The sequence below is a fragment of the Mesocricetus auratus genome, unplaced genomic scaffold (genome assembly GCF_017639785.1).
Source record: "Mesocricetus auratus isolate SY011 unplaced genomic scaffold, BCM_Maur_2.0 Super-Scaffold_100011, whole genome shotgun sequence".
In the NCBI taxonomy this organism is placed as follows: domain Eukaryota; kingdom Metazoa; phylum Chordata; class Mammalia; order Rodentia; family Cricetidae; genus Mesocricetus; species Mesocricetus auratus.
The window spans coordinates 66,388,336-66,405,389 of NW_024429195.1; the positions used below are offsets into that span (position 1 = coordinate 66,388,336).

Consider the following 17,054-nt stretch of genomic DNA (forward strand, 5'->3'; position numbering starts at 1 on the left):
ATCTATTACAGAGTTAGATTATTACTACAAAAGATACATTTTTAGTTATATTTTATTTAATGACATGTATTACTACACTTTCTTAAGAATTTCTCTAAATGATATTCTCTTTGATGTTTGGCAAATTTCCATTTGCATTACAGATTGTTTTAAATAAAAAGTTAGAAAGTTATAAGCCAGAGTTTAGGGAAGTGTCACAGGAAGTGTTACAGTAATTCCACAATAGCAATAATACCATTATTAGGTTCATATTTTTCATATACAAAAAACTTGAATTATGCTTATGCTATACTGCAAAAAAAATCAGTAAAAGAGTTCACAATCAAGAATCTTAAGTTTACAACTAAACAAATGCTAATTTTAAAACAATATGGCAATAGACAATAGTTTGCACTTATAATAAGAGGAAAGTCTTGAATAAAAACAAACTATATTTAAATCTGATGAGCATATGACTGATTTCTCTAGGTCATTAAAGTGGATATTTGAACAAATAAAACATGTTTAAATCTGATAACCATATAACTGATTTTTCTAGGTCAATGAAGTGGATATTTTGAAGAAATTATTCAATTTTTTCATTTCAAAATTTTATTGTAAGTATCTCATTAAAAGCAAAGAAAATACAATATGAATTACACAGTAGTGTATTCATTTTTTGTTCTTTCCTGACTCACATTATTTGAGCCTGTAAAAAAAATTATACACACTTAAAGACTCAAAGCTGTTTCTGATTTTAAAATTTTGAGGGAGTATTCCTTTGCTAGAAAATCAAAGGCATGTTTTTAAAAATGTTTTATAGTTATTTTGATAATTTAGGAAACATGGACTCAGTCTACCACAAGACCCAGCAATTCCACTCTTAGGCATATACCCAAAAGATGCTCATTTGCACAACAAGGTTGTCTGTTCCACTATGTTCATAGCAGCATTATTTGTGATAGCTAGATCCTGGAAGCAAACTATATGACCCACAACTGAAGAGTGGATAGAGGAAATGTGATACTTTTACACAATGGAGTACTACTCATTGGAAAAACACAATGGAATCTTGAAATTTGCAGGCAAATGGTTGGCACTAGAAGAAAGCATCCTGAGTGAGGTAACCCAGTAACAAAAAGACAAACATGGTATGTACTCACTCATATAAGGATTTTAGACATGGATCAGCGGAATGTCAGCCTACAATCCCAGTGCCAGTGAGTCTGGGAAAAAGGGAGTTTCTCAATATACATGATAACCCAGAGAAGTGGAATGAGGCAAGATCTCCAAAACAGATTGGGAACATAGGAGGAAGGGAGAGTGAACCAGGAAAAAGAGAAGGGTATAAGAGGCGGGGCGAAGAAGGCATGGGGGAGCAGGAAGGTTGACTCGGGGTAAAAATAGTGGAGAGCAGGATGACAGATACCACAATAGATGGAGTCATTATAGGTTTGAGGAGAGAGTTGACACTTATGAGATTTCCAGGGATCTATAAGGATAACACCAACTGGCAAAATAAGCAATAGCGAGGAGACTACATTAATAGGCCCTCCCTGATGATAAGGTTGGTGACTACCTTATATGCCATCCTAGAACCTTCATGCAAAGACTGATGGAAGCAGAGACAGATACCCTCAGCTAAACACTGAACTGAAATCCTGGAACCTAGTGACAGAGAAGGAGGAGTGATATGCAAAGTGGTCAAGACTGTGCTAGTGAAACCCACAAAGACAGCTGACTGGACAAGGGGGAGCTCTTGAACCCCAGACTGATGGCTGAGAGGCCAACAGGGGACTGATCCAGACTCCATGAATGTTATGTCAGTGAGGAGGCCTCAGAAGTCTCTGGGGTCTTGGGTAGTAGATCAGTGTTTACCATAGCGTACAAATGAACTTTGGGAGCCCATTCCACATTGAGGGATGCTCTCTCAGCCTGGACACATGGGGAAGGACCTATGTCCTCTTTTGGATGAAAAGACAGAATCTGGATATCCCCACAAGGAGGGCCTTACCCTCCCTGCTGAATGATGTGGGGATTGGGTGGGGGCTGTTGGAGGGACAATGGAGGAGGGATGGGTGAGGGAGTTGGGATTGACATGTGAAGCATAAATGTTTCTAATTTAAATAAAAACATATATTGATGAAAAAGAAAGAAATTCTTATATCTGTGTTTTATTGCTATTGAGAATGTATATTTAACATTTAACAAAATGTATACATACTTACATATATACATCTTTATGTATAGATATACATCCTTATGTATACACATAGTATACATATATATAATGTATATTTATATTTAATTCATTAATCAGGGCTAATAAATAGAATATATGAGTTACTAAAAACACAATTATGAAGTTAATACAGAATGTAATGTTTTCATATATTATTATTATAATACCACAATATTTCACAGTAGAAATGTGTTCACTTTTTGTTTTTATCTGTTCAAAATCCTGACAAGTAAATATCTACTGAACCTACTGAAATTATTTACTTTCTATTATTTATTCAATATTATGTACTATCCCTGATAGCTCTTAGTTTACAATTTTATTGTAAGTGCAGCAATGCAGAAAGTCCTAATTAGTGTCTTTAAAATTTACATGACACATTTCATCTTGGCTATTAAATAAGTAATTAATCCATAACATCTCCGCATTACTGCACAAGCGTTTCATCTAAGTTAATTATATAAATGGAGAAAGTAAACATTATGCTACAGAAACATCAACATTGCAGATGATCTAGTTGCTCACAGTGGTTTCATTAAGCTTGCAATTAATCTGGAAGGGATGCTTGCCTTTGGGTGGAATGGTGAAATCAGCAGTACCATAAGTGGAATAAATGAAGACGCCATGATTCTCTTAATGTGCATGTATATATTTTAAAAACAGAAACATCAATGTAAAAGAGAAAAACTAAAGCTTTTATATATCAAAGTTTTATATTCCCTTGAAAACTATGGACAATATAAAAGGGAATGCAAAGCCCAACTAAAAAAAAGACAATATCACATTGTTTTCAGTGTTACTTTGTCAACATAGGAAATTCAAAAGAAATAAAAGCAGGTTAGAAAACTGCATAGGCATATCTTTGACATCAACCTATGTTGTTCAAACGGCTACTAGAGTGACTTTATAGAAACAACTGCTTTCCAGTGCATAGGTAAATTAGAAGCCAGTCCTCAGTCTACCAGGCACTCTGGAAAGCACGCCTTCCCTTGGTTTCCTGTACAACATACATTTATCACCATATATTAAACTGTATTCTATTCCAATTCTAAATATCACAGGTAATTGATTAGTTTACTTGACTGAAATTCACATGTATAAATTCAGGATGTTCAATACCAGCTACTGACTTTGGCTTTCAGACTAGGTTCCATTATGGCGGTAGAATAGTACCATCACTTTTATCTCTACCTCAATACCTCATTTAATATACCTAGAGAAATCTTTCCCAAGCCCACCCAGGAAGATTACAGAAGTTCCCTATAAACACTATATTGAAAACACTGTTTTACTAATAGTGTCTAGAAAGTATGCCCTGATATGGATCAGATATGAGTCAGCATAAACATGTCTGACACAGGGCATGGGAACTAAAAGGAGGGTTATGATTTTCCAAAAATTTGGATGACACCAAATATCTGGAAATTCCAAAGTGAACTCATAGGTGAATTTTTTAACTATTCTTGACAGAATATTATTTTTATATTTATTTTCTATAAATATAGCCCTTAGAAGCCTTTGTCTTCAGCATCCACCCTGTTTGTAAGTATTTGTGTATAGGCCTTTATATCTACTTCTATAAGTTGGCCATTTTGGTTTTTGTGGCACTCAGTTTTCACGTGTTCCAATGATGGTCAGTGTGCCAAGGCCTGCCTCTCTGCCCCTCAAAAAGAAACTATGCTTTTCGTGCTCATGAGTTTTCATCATCTATTCAAACTCAGAAGCTCTGTTAACTATCCTCCTTTCCTAGTGTTGGAGATTGAACCTCACATACTGCTTGAATGGTCTAACTTGGGGCATAGGAAGATTTCATTATAAACTCTATTTTGTTTTGGAGAAGATGGGACACACTGCGATATGGGAAATCCCAATTTATCCCAGGCACATAGCAGAGTTCTTCTGAGTAAGAAAAAGGACACTAATGTTGATTGACTATCAAATTAGTTATTTGTGATATCATGTATTCTCTAAACAAATGTATGTATTTGTCTATAGCAAGAGACTTGCATTCCTCTTATTTTCTTTTATTCCTAAAGCTTAATTTAATGGTTTTCAACTATGCAGTTGCAACCCCTTTGGGTAGCAAATGACCCTTTCATAGGGGTCACCTAAGATCATCAGAAAGCACAGATAGTTACATTATGACTCATAACAGTAGCAAAATTATGATTATGAACTGGCATCAAAAATAATCCTCTGGTTGGTGGGCGCCACAACATAAGGAACTGAATTAAAACGTCATAGCATTAGGAAGATTGAGAACCACTGGCCTAAAAGATATCTTATTTTAGGATTCTGTGTATGTGTTCATGTGTCTCTGTGTGTTCCTTCGTTTTGGTTATTTATTCATGGTTACTCATTGAAAGAATGTCTCAGACTTAGGACTCACCTTCCTCTGGCTTCATAGAGCTCCACTAAAGGCATGTCCCATCATATCAGGTGTGTGGGCTTATCCATAAATAGTTTCCACTTAAATGCAAACATTTAAAATAAGCCTTCCAAAAGATCCATTTCCTTGACAACATTATTTCTGGTGGGTAAATACTAGTGATTATTATGACAAATGCAAAATAAACTCTACATGAACTTATATTGAATTGGATGCAGAAGAGCTATAAAAGCAATTATTCCTTTGCCAAATATAATAAAATACCTTGTGGTGCAATTTCAGAAGTAAAAACAACATTTTATGTTCAAAGATTGGGTTAGAAATCATAACATTTAGGGGTAGGTAAATCTACTAAGAATAATGTAATGGTATCTTGCTTTGCCAGTGAACTTTTGGTGTTGGACATACCCTGTAGGCATGACTTGAGGAGTGTGGATGTAATCCCTTATAAGGTAGAGGAGGGTCAGGCTTGCTCTCTTGGGTTGCAGTGAGAGCATTGGAAGGGCAGAGACTGTGTCTTCTGGAGCAGGAAGATGGTGGCAGTTATTTATCATTATTTGTGTAAGTAATTCCCTAATAAATACCTATTAATCTTTATGATTTAAGTTTACAATTTAAAACAATAAATTCCTTAGTAGATACCACAGGATTATTTAAAAATCATACTCACGTGAAAAGAACTCTCATTATAGCTAAATTCTTCAATTAAGAGAGTTGACAAAACTATCACAGATAAAGTACACAAGAACAAAAGATAATCATTTTATGTTAAATTCTCACTGATGATCCTTGAAAGAGTTATTACATGAACAGTTAAATGCCTTAATTAACATGGAATTTTGTATTAATATACATTTTAAACTTAAAAAACTTTCCAACAAAATGTTTAAAATATTTGTAACTTAAATTCCATTTGCCACTGCACCAAAACCTTCTTTAGTTTGAATATATGTGGGTGAAATTAATGTGAACTAATAGTTATGGCTTTTCCTATCAACAGTCTCACTACTACAAATCTACTGTTATTAATATTTTCTGGTAGTACACATAGTATTTACAGCTTAGCTGCAGCTATTGAGATTAAAGATATTCATTAAGTAGTACATAGTACTTTATGATAGGTCCATGGCGATTTATGCCAAGCCTCCAGTTCCTCTCACCTGCTCTTATGTGTTGTGGAGGGGTCCTGGGGAAGATTAATGGAGCTGAGAAGAGAAATATCATGTCAACTGCTAGCAATATAATTTTCTATAAAAAAGTATTCTTTGAGCCTCGTTTGCTCCTCCACAAAATCTGAGAGTAACATCAAGTTTGATGGAACATATTCAGTTCAATGTGTGTGGATAACAAACAACAGAGTACCTGGATCTTGGAAATAATACTGCTTATGATATGTTTAGGAGTCAATTCATCTGTTAATGTTTTACTCTTTTGGATCATTATCTGATTACCACTGCTTTAAAAGTTCTGGACACAGTAGACTCTCCACTTCTTTTTTATTATATTTTCGACAGATGGAAAATTTCTATTCTATTTTACTTGAGATATAGTCACCTAAATAATGGCCATTAAAATATTATAATTAACAATGGAATATTGCACAGCCACCAAAAGTAACACATGTTTAGCACTGTTTCAGAAAGTCCTCCTTATTCATCTATATTTATGTAGTTTCTCTATTTTTTTCTTTTTGCATTATCAGAGTTTCAGATCACGCATTAAAATTTTTATTCAATGTTATTTGATTTGTATATAGTTCTAGAAATACAGAATAATTTCCTTTTCCTAAATTTGAATATTCAGGATTGTCATCAAAATGTTTTGCAATTTTTTCCATGTGATTTTTACACCTTTGCCAAACATTGGGTTACTATACATGTGTAGATTATTTTCTGAGCCTTATGATCTATGCTACTGGCATATGTGTCTGTCATATCAATACCTAAACGTACTCATTTTTTACCAGATTAAATAGATATTAATTACAATTAGCTGGCAAGCATAAAATATATGAAAGTAAAGAGTTGACATCTAGGAACTGCTTGTCCTCAATTCTGAAGCTCTGCAGAAAATAATTACCAAGAAAATCTTCAACATTATTTATAAAAACAATCAATTTAGGCTTCACGATACACAACTAAGGTTTAGACAGATTATTATGGCAGCAACAATTAATAGTCATCTTTAAAAATAACTGATCCTGTGTCCTACTAAATTCAATTATAAGAATAAAATTACTTATTACATTTTAAAAATCAGAATGGATAACACTAAAGGCATTAGACTTCTTAAGGGCAAAATAATTAAAATTGATAGGATAATTCTATAATTTCTTTGGATGTTAAAAATTTAATCTCTCTGGATAGCTCTCAACATCACCTTATTTTAGGAACTACCATTCTGGGAAGGCTCATACATTTTTATTCTGAAATCTAAATTTAAATTAACAGACAGATATGGGGTTGGTGGGGGGCAGGGGAAGAGATGAGGGAGAGGAACTGGGATTGACATGTAAAACAAGCTTGCTTCTAATTTAAATTTAAAAAATAGGAAAAACGAAACAAAAACAGATAGTCGGACAGAAAATAGAAAGAACTCTTTGTCTTTATACTGAAGCATCTGTCAATGATTTAACGAGCACTGAGCAGATATGTTTCTGCTAAAACATTTTTTAATAAATGTTTTTTATCAGTAGATACAAGATGGCTGTTAATAGAAATTAGTGAGCAACTTCTTGCTAAGTAGACTATGAACTTTCTAATGTCATATGAATGTATTATAAAATTAATTTTAGATGTTTTTCTGATCAAACTCATAATTTAACTCTATTATAAGTTCTTACAAACTGCTAAAATGAAGAAACTATTTAAAAATAATTTCTTAGAACTAAGATACAGTTGAAAAAACTGATAGCATTTAATTCCACGATATCTGTCATCAAAAGCATCTAAATTTTTATGTTATTTCAGGTTATAATTTGTGTAGACTACCAAATATGGCAACATTAATTCTTTTCATCATCAATAGTCTCATTTTATTCCCTGAGAAGGTACTATTTCCTTAGTCAAGTACAAAGTGATGTGTTTTCTACAATGCGATATGGATGATAGAGAATGATCTCTTGACTCTGAAATGCAAGCATGAATGCAAATGATTTTTCTTTGTTAATGATATCATTTGAGCAGTGCTTGTATGGTGTTGTTTAAAAGTTGATTTCTGTTTAATCATTTATAAGATAGATAATAGTTTAAAGTTGAAAGGAGCTATGCAGTATAGTTTAAGACTAGAATATAGAAAAGAACCCTTGCCAAACAACAGAGATATGAGCATTTATAATTAAGAAAATATAATAGCAAAGTTGAAAAATACTATTAATATAAAGTGCAATTAAAAGAAAATAAATGGCTAATATGCAGATAAAGGGGTATCTAGATTATCTAGAAAGAAAAAAATATCATACCATGTTGACTAAATTACCAAATCTAATGTATTTCAGTGATATTTGGAGACAATATCTACCATTAATGATAACTATGTATGTATGTAATTACATAGAAAAATAGGTGATTTCCACTTTATTTTTCTTAGTTCATTATGAGGTTCATAGGGAGAGTTTTATTATATGTTTCCCTCCCCTATGATTTCAAGATCCACCCCTTTCCCTGCCACCCCAGCGTTTTGTCCTGATTTTTGTTTTTTCTTTCTTCAAGACTGATATATGCTTTCTAAATATTCTTGGATGTATGCCATCTGTTAGAGAGGGGTTGGCTTGTCAAAGGCTACACTCTAAGAGAAAACTGACCCCTCCTTTTGTAGTAACTAATAATTGCCAGTGACTCCTCAGTTAGTAAAGGGGTTATGTGGCCTCCTTTCTCCATGCTTTGATTTGGTATAATTTTGGCTTGTGCAGATTTTGTACACAGTGTCCTAACCACTATCAGCTCGCATGCTGTGTCCAGAGATATTGTTTCCTTGTTATCCACCACTCTGACTGTTACACTCTTTCTTTTTTCTCTTTGGCAATGATATTGAGCCTTGGAGACATGTGGGAGAGCAGTATATACATTTCAGTTAGGACTAGACATTCTGCAGTCTTTAGTCTCAGCATCTTAGCCAGTTATAGATCTCTAGGTTAATCACCATTTCCTACAAATATAAGCTTCCCAGTTGAAAGATGGGAAATAGATTGATCTATAGGTATAATGATAAGCTGAGTTGGTTTAATTCTATGTCTCTTCAGCAGCATAGGCTCCTATGCTAGACATAGGTGCTTAGTCCAACAATGGTGCCATCTGTGAGTTTTGTCTTGTAGAGTCAGACTTAAAAGAACCAGAAAATAGTTAGTCAATCCCACAGTGTCTGCACCACTATAATATGAATGGTTATAAGTCTTGCCATGCCAATCATTATAGCTTGCAGGATTTATAGCTATGTATGACTTAGCATTCCTCTTTTTCTCTGGTAGTGTGCATGACACCTTCCAGCACAGTGAAAGCTAAGAGCAGGAGTTAAGCATTCTACCAGCTTGGTTTGTCATAAACACACACACACACACACACACACACACACACACACACACGCACACATATGTGTGTTTGTATATGTACACATGTATTTGTTTATTTTAGCAAGCGTTTATGATTCTATGGTAATAAGTGTCCATATATCTTTTGGACAGAATTTTAGGGTTATTAGCCATCTCCATATTCCTCCTCTAGCCTATGATCTGTTTTCATAGCTCAGGGTAACAACTCCTTTTCAGTTATTTCTTTTTAACCTTGTATACCACTGAGTTCCACTTTTCAAAACTCAATTGGTGCACTTTCTTTCTTTTGTGAACTCAGAAAGTAACTTTAACCATGAAGCTCATAATACCCATCATGTTTTAAAAGTATGCTGACATGAAATATTACTTAAACACATTGACATAAAATGTCAAATTTCTTTACTTTGTTATTAAATACATTCAAGTTGTAATGGAAATTAATCTGCACCAACAAAAGATATTCAGGCTTCAATCAGTTCACCACTGCTGTAGACATTGTATAGATTCCTTTTCTTTCCTTTTCTCCTTAGAAGACTCCAGAATCTTTGGTTTAATCTATGTGACTTATATAATAAAACGAATAAAATGCCAACAAGTTCTGATTGACGTACAGATGGAAGTTTCCCTTATGTTTCCTAAATCATGAATCCTGCACCTAAAGATAAGGGCTCATTGAAGAAGAAAGAAAACTTGCTAAAAGCCAGACGAACAGTAAATATGGTGTGAGTTTGTGTCCCGTGGAAATAAATGCCCATGAAATCCCATCAGCGTGACTGTTTACACAAGACTTAAGCAAGGATGTACTGATAGACGTGCTAACAGAAAAAGGAGAAGTTTGTGAGTCCTCATGTTAGAAAAGCAACAAAGGGAATTAGAGAATGCTGAGTGGGAGAAATGATTTTCCCCCAGAGAATTAGTCATCAGCCAGGTAAATCATTTCATTTTTAAAAATACTTCTATTCTCCTTACTTGTAAATGAAGATGCTTCTCCTTTCTTTGTCTTCTAAACTGCTGGGAGAACTTGCGAGTTTACTGAAAGTTCATCACAAACAGAAGATCAATTTGATGATGTTCTTCCCCTACAAACAGGAAAGTCAATATGAATTATCTTTCAGAGAAATTTATTTGTTACCTAAGGTATTTATGAGGAAAATAAATTATTTTATGATGTGGTGTGCTTTTTTATGTTATATTTTAAATTCAGTGATCACTTTCTCCTCTCTTTTTTTATAACACAGGTTCTTGTGCCTAAAAGTGATACAGTCCATTTTTTCCACTTTCACTAATGAAACCAGCAGTAGTTTTGAACCTCATGCTCCTTTGTCACACAGTTATAGCTCATCCTTTATAAAAGAAAATTAGAAAACTGCTGAGTGTTATAGATATTAATGGTTGTTAGAGACGTAAAATAGAAGGCTCTTGTCTGGACCATCGCTAAGCTTTTATGTCATTATTCATGAATGACTAATGCATTCAAAGAAGAGTGCTGATGTCCAAGGTTGGGAAGATAGACAGTGGAGAAACAGAGTGGCTAAGGAAGAGCCATTTGTCACAGGCAGGGATCTATTCTGCAATAAAGTATTTTAGCTGAACTTTAAAAAGAGAAACTTCCTTAACCATAAAGTTGTCCTTTGTTTCACATGGTCAAAGACTGTTGGGCTAAACAAAGTTTGGCTCACTGAATATTTTTTTCCAGCATGTAAATAGTTTAAAATTCAAGAAGTGAAGTTTACAGTTGTTTTTTCCTTAAAACATATGCGAATGGTCAGTCTATTAGTGTATTACCACTAGTTATTATTAACAGAAGTCAAATTTTCTATTTTCAGTTTAAAATGGAGCTTTGGTGAGGAATGTTACATGTCTGCTGGAGGAGAGTGTGTAGTTTCAGCTTGGTAATGTTACAGGCAATGCTGACTCATGTGATCACCCAAGGAATAGTGAAAAAGCACTACTGGAAAACAAGGAAAAGATGAGCAGACACAAAATAAGCTCCAAAGATAAAAAGAAATTATGAAGAAGACTCAGTTCTGAATATCTTTCATATGTGCCTTTCTTTCTATTTCTTTTTATTCAGTAATCACAAAATTATATTTAAAACTTAAAAAATGATATGATGCCTTCATTTATATCTTTAATATGAAACTGGTCTTTCTGGCTCCATCAAAATGTTTGTATTCTCCTTGATCTAACAGGATTTCAATGTCACACAGATGATGACATATATCAACCTTAGGATCTAAATATTATATAGACAGAGATATGTGAGAACTTAAATATGAAAATTGTTTATATGTTAGGCATGTACAAAACTAACACCTAAGTTTATTGATTCTGATATATCTTTGTTAGTTCTCAACTTACCGTAAACTCTTACAAATACTTGGTGAAACTAAGCATACAAAAAATCTTTGTATACTACGATGCCATCTTTAGCGGGTACTTTCTTATTCTTTTTCCAGATATCCTCTGAATATAGTAAAAATTCATTTGTGTATCACCCAATTATTTTCTATGATTCTGGATTCTTGGACCTGTAATGGAATTTTCACGTCCATCTGCAGACAACAATCACCCCTTTTCAGAGAAAATAAAGGAATTCAACTTCAATAAATAAGAAAAGTAGATTTTGCTGTGATAGGAGACCTACTAAAGTCTGTTCTATCTCATTTACCAGAGACAATTCTGAGGATTAATTTTAACTTCTGACTGTGCATTAAAAAACCCAGAGTATGACTGGGTCTTTGCCTAAAGTCCTGCTCTTGTTTTATTTCTCCCTGTTACCTGGTCCTTCAAGCATTTCTCAAATAATATGTTTCAAGCAAATAAAACACAGATTCTCCTGGCATTTTCTGTTTCTGAAAGTATGACCCAAGTCAACAGTCCCTGCCATCTCTCACACAATTCCTGGCTCCTCTTTGTCTTTGTCCCTGTCAGCTTTTCCTTCTGCTTCCAAAAATGCGTGACTTCTTAAGTACTCAGTCTTGGATAATTTTCTCATTCGCTCTATATGTCACCCATACAATTTTTCATCTATCTCTATCTAATGAGTGTTTCACCAGCTTAGAATTCACTTTGTGACTTAAAGAAAATATCTACCTACCGACAACTAGCATTTGGATGTCTGGAAAGGATACTCAGTACTTCTCAGATTGAAATAATTATCTAATTCTGTTCCAGTTCTACACATAATAAATATCTGCCAACCAATCTTCTGTTACAACAGAATACCAGAGACTGGGATACTTATTAAAAACAGGTATTTATGCTTTACAATTATGGTGGCTGAAAATTGCAATACCTAGGAGGATCCATGTGCTGTGTGCTCTTCTGTGATGAGATTAGATGGCATGGGACACCACATGACAAAGGAATAAGCATACAACCTTGAATATCTCTTTGTTTTCTCATAATATCATGTATTCTATCAATTGGATCCCACTTAAATGACTTGATAAAACACTAATATATAACAAACACCTAAGCTCCAAACACCAATATTGGGACTATGTTTCCAATCCACATTTTTTTGTGTGATGTATTTATACCACAGCAATGTTCACTTTGGAGTAAAATCAGTAGTGGAATTATTAGTCATACCCTTTGTTAAAAACAATATGTACATGATGATACCAAAAGAATATTCAAACTTTGTCAGAGCATTATAAGAACACTTTAACTGCCTGGCTTCAGGTATCTTAAGTTTTAAAATTCTTGATTAACACTCATAAAACAAAAACGAATGTAGGGAAAGGCATAGAGAATCACAGACAGAAGTAATATCATTTGGCTAAGGGTTTGGGGAGAAAAATACAAGATGCTCTCAATGCTGCTCAAAAATTCCTTGATCTTTGGGGTCTCTTTCTATATTTTTCTTCCTTTGTCTTCATGTCTTCCTTTTATTTTATCTTCTTCACTGGAGTGTAACTAATGAGTTGCATGTATGAGACTGTATAAATAATATTAAAAATAGCATGCTTTAATCTGATAATAATTCATTTTCAAAGTTTATTTTTAATTAAATATGTGTTAATCATAAAAATATGTCTAAGATTTCTTCAGAAATTAAGAGTACAAATACTTGCTGCTTGACATAAAACTTTGGTTTAGCAGGAGGATATAAATAATCTTTCAAACATTTGCACTAGTTTCATATTCATAGCCAATCTCTAAACTATGAGAATTACTCAGCTTCATTTTCATCAAGGCCATTTAGGTTTTATGCTCCATTCCTCATCTGTTTTTGTGACGTCATCTTTAACAGACTCAACCAAATTAAGTAACTCAGCTCTGTTCCCAATCATATAATGGTTTCTTAAAGATTATAATGTGAGTTCTAGAAATTTGACATGGTCTCTGGATTTTTTTATGCTCTGGCTTCTTTATCACTTAGTGTTTTATATCATTCACCCTAGCTTCTATCCAATGTGACAACCCAAGACTTAATTTCCTCAACTCTGTCCAGTATTTCTATGTAGGATTTCTCTATTGCACTCATGTTAAATGCCACTACCACAAAGACATTCTGTTGATATTGCTATTTTTTTCTCTAGGAATCAATCAGAGCTCCTATTAACTGTTCCAACTGTACACTGTGTTTTCCCCAATTTTTACAAATTCTAAATTTACCTCAAAAGAAGTGTTATATGTATATAAAATGTCACCTAATACCCTTCACAATTAATGAAGTCAGTTATTTGTGGGCTCTTTGCAAACTCATTAATAGCATACAGAAAGTGCATGCCAGAGTCAATGTATAGTATGTACACTTAGTTTGAAAACCCATTTTTTAAAAAATGCATGTACAAAAGCACATACTTCTGATCAATTTTCATCAAATATCCATGTCCTGATAATTCCTATCCTCCAAATACAAATGAAGAGCAAATGTTTCTCTGCTTTGATGTTAATGTTGTGCCTTCTTTGACCATTGTGATAAGCATCATATAAGAATACCTGTGACAAGTTTAAAAATACTTTTTTGTAAGTCGCATATAGTTATTTGACATTTGTACAATCTTAATATAATGTATAACAAATAAACTCTCCAAAAATGACCTCCTTAGACACAAACTTAACTGGGTTAGAGTTTATGAAGCAATATTAAGAAAAATAAAATGAAGTTGAAATAGTAATATCTACTGAAATAAATTTTCTTCAAACTAAATTGAATAAGAGTTAATTAAAAGTTAAATATTGGGAATCCAGCATGGGACTTATCAAGACCCCCTGAATCTAGGTGTCAGTGAGGAGGCCTAGGGAATCTATTGAGCCTTGGGCAGCAGATCAGTACCCATCCCAAGTATACACACGGACTTTGGACTCCCATAGAACAATGTGAGGTGCACTCTCACCCTGAACTCTTGGGGAAGGGTCTAGGCCCTGCCCTATATGAAATGACAGACTATGGACACCCCCATGGAGGGCCTCACGCTCCCTGTGGGAATGAGAGGATAATGGGGGGGTGGGGGGAGGGCACAGGAGGAGGGGAGGGAATGGGAGAGGGACCTGGAACTGACTTGTGAAGCAACCTCGTTTCTTATCTAAATTTAAACTGGAAAATAAAATATAAAAAAGTTAAATATTAAAAAATTCCATAGAAGACTTCCCAATTTCAAACTCTGGTCATAATTTTATGCCATATACAGTCCTCCATGTATCTGTGTAAAATACAGTGAGGATTATGGAGGACTATTAACAGGTATAATTGATAGTTTCACTCAACATTTTCAGGATCAGCTATAAGCTGAACATTTTTCCATTAGCTGTGGGTAAAGAGTTTTGTGATTGCCTCTTCGGATGCCCCCTAATTCTCTGAGTTATAATATAAAATACATTTCACCAGTTACCTCCTACACCTAACATTTAAATTCAGCTTTTTAGCAATAAAGAAAAAAACTACTTAAGTTAGAGAGGTGTTAAGTGGATCATAACTAAAAGCATATAATTTACATCAAGCAGAGAGTACAATTTAAGTGCAAAAAAATGTGTTTTCCTAAGACTATATCTGTTAGTGCTACTTGTAAAACTGAAAGTCTATCTAATCTCTGAGGCCAAGTGAGTACATCCACAATAGGCAATTTCTCCACAATTTCTCCAGTGAGAAACTGGTGATAGAATCCTTGATCCAAGGTGGTGGTTTCTCATCAGGGGCCAAACAATGCCCATATGGAGAAACATGAGTTCTAAGGAACCTTGTCAATTCTATGATCTTTCTGATGGCTGCAGTCAGACCCATTAATGCCATACTTTGACAAAATTTAAACTAGAGTGCTTCTCTGATTTTTCATTGTTTGTTTGTTTCGGCTTTTTGAAACAGGGTTTCTCTGTGTAGGGCTAGCTGCCTAGAATTTTGCTCTGTTGACCAAGCAGGCACTGAACTCAGAGATCTGCCTGCCTCTACCTCCCAAGTGCTGGGATTAGAGGCATGTGGCAACATCACCCAGCAGAATGATGTTATTGTTTCAATGGGTAATTGGGATTGAAGATCAGCTAGTGACAACTACATCTTATGTCTAGAATTCATTTGATAATGCAACCATGAAATCTTTAAAGCAATGGTATAAAGGGAGAAAGTGAGACCAAATATAGTAAATGAACACGGTCCCATCAAAGTAGTCAAGATTCATAGGTTAGAGATAGCATCACCTTCCTGGGTGGTGAGGAACTCCTCCTTTCTCCATTATCCTTTTAAGAGGACTTACACATGTGTATACAAGTTCTTTCCATGATTGTGAAACATCAAAGTGTTTACTTTCTCTGCACTGAGGCACAGAACAAAGGTCCTTGTGAGAACACAAGAAAAATATCCTTATAAGCCAGGATGAAATCTCACAGGAAACCAAGTTTGTAGGCTACTCCATCTGCTCTCCAGAAATATGAAAAATAAATTTCTGTTCATTAAAGTATCCATTCGGTGATATACCCTTAAGCATCTGGAACTAATATAGACAGTTACCATCCCATGTCTTAAGGGAGGCACTTTTACTTGAAAGTATTAGTGTGCCATAATTATGCATAGCAAAGCAGGGTAATAGTGTAATCCACAAGTGGTATAGCATGGACAGTATTGCCACTACTACCCATAAAAAGCACGATGCATCAAAAACCTTGATTAGGAGTAAAGTTTTCCTAGGTAAAACAAATTTATTAATGTATTACTACCTAGGATTCTTTATGCCCACGTGACCTTGAGGGCATGACTATGCAAAATGGAATAGAAATCACAATGGACAGTCAAAGACCATTTTATTATGGGTAGAGATAAGTTTCTAAAGGAGAAATGTGAATAAATAGTTGGAAAAAAGAAAAAACTTATATTTATGTCTTTTTAGGAGGCAGAGACATGAGAAATATCATCACTTCACACTCTTGAAGTTTTCCTCTGTAATGAGGTCATCATACTAAATTGCTCAAAGTATCTTGCACTCACTCTGTAGCCTAGGCTACCCTTGAATCTATGGTTTTCTTGTCTTGGCCTCCTACGTGGCTGAGATTGTAAAACTATGTCATGAGGGTTCTCTGAGGTTTTTAGGTTAGTCCAGTTTATCAGCATTTATTTACTAAGAAGAATCAGATAGAAAATTTGAAATACACGCCTTTAATCCCAGCACTCAGGAGGCAGAGGCAGGCGGATCTCTGTGAGTTCGAGGCCAGGCTGGACCAATAGCCTCCAAAACAATACAGAGAAACCCTGTCTCGTAAAATCAAAAAAAAAAGAAAGAAAATTTGAAATATACATATTTAGATTGACAACATTTTAAAACCATGGAAGGAACAAATAGACACGAAAATAAAGAACATAAAAATAATTAATTGCAGAACATTAAACCCTAAGCATGCCTTATTAATATACAGATGATAATCTGAATTAAGCGAGGATGGAAAAGGAGGCTAGTGGA

At 34.3% G+C, this 17,054-nt stretch overlaps 1 long non-coding RNA gene across 1 annotated transcript in view; it reads right to left on the reverse strand.

Moving 5' to 3' along the window:
- Positions 1-10,121: 10,121 nt before the first annotated feature.
- LOC121143298 overlaps positions 10,122-17,054 on the reverse strand; it is a 475,484-nt gene continuing 468,551 nt past the window's right edge. The window contains exon 4 of the long non-coding RNA XR_005880506.1: positions 10,122-10,235. This is a non-coding gene — a long non-coding RNA (uncharacterized LOC121143298). The remainder of the gene's footprint in view (positions 10,236-17,054) is intronic.